Raw genomic sequence first — 3,029 nt, 5'->3', positions numbered from 1 at the left:
TGAGATTGTTGCAGACCAACAACTGGTTTGACGAGCACATCAGCGAGTTTGAGGTGTTGACTTGGCCCCCAAATTCCCCAAATCTCAATCCAAACGAGCATCTGTGGGATGTGCAAACAAAGCCAATCCAATCCATAGATGCCCCACCTCGCGGCTTACAGGACTTAAAGGCTCTGTTGCTAACATCTTGGTGCAGATACCACAGCACACCTTGAGGGGAGGAGTAGAGTCCATGCCTCAATGGCTGTTTAGGCAGTAAAAGAGGGACCAACACAATATTAGGCAGGTGGTCATAATATGGCGCCTGATAGGTTAATATTTGAATTAATCTTATAAATAATGGTTCCCACTCTTCAGTTAGCTGTACAGTATGGTTATCTGCTTGACGTGTATCTGCTATTGTTGGACGCTTTCACAGGTCCACTAGAAAGTAAACTAAGGGTTGGTGGCACTGAAGCACTTTGAACATACATCAAAAAATGTGGAGGCATTTAAAACTGTAAAACATAAACTCACATGAGAGGCCTCAGATGTGATCACTGATAACTTTACTGATGCCCACAGCACATAATTGGACTTCCAAATAGCTAACAGTACACAAAAGGCAACGTGAAAATAAAACTTACTATCACGTATCAACAAATATGCATTAGGGATCGTGACATCCATCGTCTCTATGTACAGCATGTACAGTATGCACAAGGCAGCAGGTGGCTGTTTGCCCATGTTGGCGAGCAGGTGATCGTTAAAAGCAAAAATGAATGGAATTCAACATTAATTAAAGCTAACGATAAACTAATGTAAATAATAACTCAGACAACATAAATCAAACACAATGTTTTGTTTTCCATTGCAGCAATAAAATATTATAGTGAGCGTCAGATTGCAGACAGCTATGACATGCATGTGTATGAGGACTTAAATACGAATGTGGGTTCAGTGTGTGTGTGTGTGTGTGTGTGTGTGCGTACATGTCTGAGGCTCGGGCCGGTCCCTGTGCAGGCTCTGCTCATTCTCCTCAACTGCAGCCTTTCCAGGAGCTTGTCATCGGTGCTTAGTCCCACCACCGCTGACCGTCTGCCCTGCGTCTAATGGGGGCATCCTAAAACAAGAGGTGGGATGACTGACACGGCAACACAGACTCTCTCTCATACCCTGTCTGACATGCGAAATATGGAAGGGAATGCAGTCCTCATCAACCCACCTCAGCCAGTGAACAACAGCCAGTGTGGTGATTTTCATATATTGCACAAGCTGCAAGTACAGACTGGAAATAGAGCTCAGTCAGCACACTTTCACTTGACATTTTGAAACATAAATCATATCAGTACACTGTGGCGAGGCTGAATTAAGTAATAATGACAAGCTAACAATCAGCATTTATGTTTCAAATTATTCTTTCCATCATCTGGACATAATTTACACAGGACTGTCTGACAAATATCTCATCAGCTTCTGTGTTGTGTTGACTCATTTCATCAAGCCTCAGCCCACATTTCTCCAGTCAGCTTTAAAGTCAAATCAGAAATCAGATATCACAGTTTCTTTTCTTTTTTTCTCTTCTCAAACAACCCCACGCGATGACATGACAAAAATATCACTATTTCGTTTAAAAATAAATGCTTAAATATATGAGTTGTTTTTCAGGCAAAACTGTATAAGAAGACGGATGAAACTCTCACATTTGATACTTTCAAAGAAAGCAGAAGCCGGTGTTGTGCCAAAAAGTGATTGTCTGCCAAAAACTGATTTCCAATGTTTCTGTGTATTTTTTATGTGTAATATCTTTACGTATGTTCGTAAATAGACTTCGGTGAACAGGGTTTACAAAGGGGTTATATAGAGAATTAAAACAATATCTGTTTTTCAAGTATCTTTACAACTCTCTGCTATTGTACTTACATTATAACCAATCCGGTCCTTTATCCCCACTTAAAATATTTTTACAGAAATATTGTAATATTTGCTGCCATTTCTGCTGTCCTCTTGGCCAACTTACTCTTACAAAAGACATTTTTAATGTTAATGAGATTTTTTTAACTGCATAAATAAAGGTTATATAAAAGTCACTGCCAAAAACTGATTGCGGCTTCTACCTTGTTACACGAATGTTGTTTGTGGCTCAAGATGACTTTATGTCATCCATAAGGGATGCATTTGACATATGTTTCACATATTATAGCCCAACAAGTTACTTATAGCAGTTTAAATACGAGCAATCAGTTTTTGGCAAATACCGGAAATCAGTTTTTGGCAGACAATCACTTTTTGGCACAACACCTGTTGTTTTGGCACAACACCGGGAGCCACTTTAACTCAGCCGCAAACTGGAAAGTGTTTTACCACATTTCTGTTTCCACCCTTTAAAAAATTAAAGAAAATAATTTAGCTGACTCTAGCCTCACACTTGTGTGTTGAAAACTGGAACCAGCATGATTCTTTCCTAAACAAATACCTACCACCTCCAAAAGCCTGCAGACACACCTGCTGTTTCCTCTGCGCTCAACGAACATGATATCCTGCAGCTTCCGGTTAGAGCATCAGGCGTTCCCAAGATCCGGGAGAGCCATTCCACTTCCTGTTTATCCAACCGCACAGAAACGGGCTGCAGTTCAACCAGAGTTGCAACAGGGGGCGCTCAAAAGATGGTCCTACATGAATAATAATAAAGCGTGTTAATGTCGTATGCTTTACGACATCAATACAATGTCACATTGACAAAAGAAATATAAAAGGATTTTTTTATTAATTAATTTTTTGATAAAGGATTTTGAGATAAAAATCAAAATACTACTTTAACTTTGTCGTAAAAAAAACCCCCAAAACAAACAAAAACAAAAACCCCAGTAATTATTCAAATGAAAATTGGCCCTTATACACCTTCGCACAAGATGCCTCACAAAATGAAATTGGAGGTGAGTTAAAACATGCAAAATATAAGGGAAACATTTAAGACAACCAGAAATTTCTTCTCTGATCACTAACTCATCAGGACAGTGTTTACTGAGGTCAGAGGTCAAGTACATACG

The 3,029-nt window shown here is 39.5% G+C and overlaps 1 long non-coding RNA gene across 1 annotated transcript; it reads right to left on the bottom strand.

Annotated features, from left to right (window-relative positions):
• Nucleotides 1-323: 323 nt before the first annotated feature.
• Nucleotides 324-2,752, bottom strand: LOC121813064. Its single transcript, XR_006053486.1, has 3 exons — nucleotides 2,460-2,752; nucleotides 1,205-1,267; nucleotides 324-1,102 (listed from the first exon to the last, which is right to left on the bottom strand). It is a non-coding gene; the product is annotated as an uncharacterized LOC121813064 (long non-coding RNA).
• Nucleotides 2,753-3,029: the final 277 nt, after the last annotated feature.

The sequence above is a fragment of the Haplochromis burtoni genome, unplaced genomic scaffold (assembly GCF_018398535.1).
Source record: "Haplochromis burtoni strain Fernald_Lab_line unplaced genomic scaffold, NCSU_Asbu1 Contig_13, whole genome shotgun sequence".
Taxonomy (NCBI): Eukaryota; Metazoa; Chordata; class Actinopteri; order Cichliformes; family Cichlidae; genus Haplochromis; species Haplochromis burtoni.
Note: the sequence above shows the minus strand (reverse complement) of the source record. Positions and strands in the feature narration are given on the sequence as shown.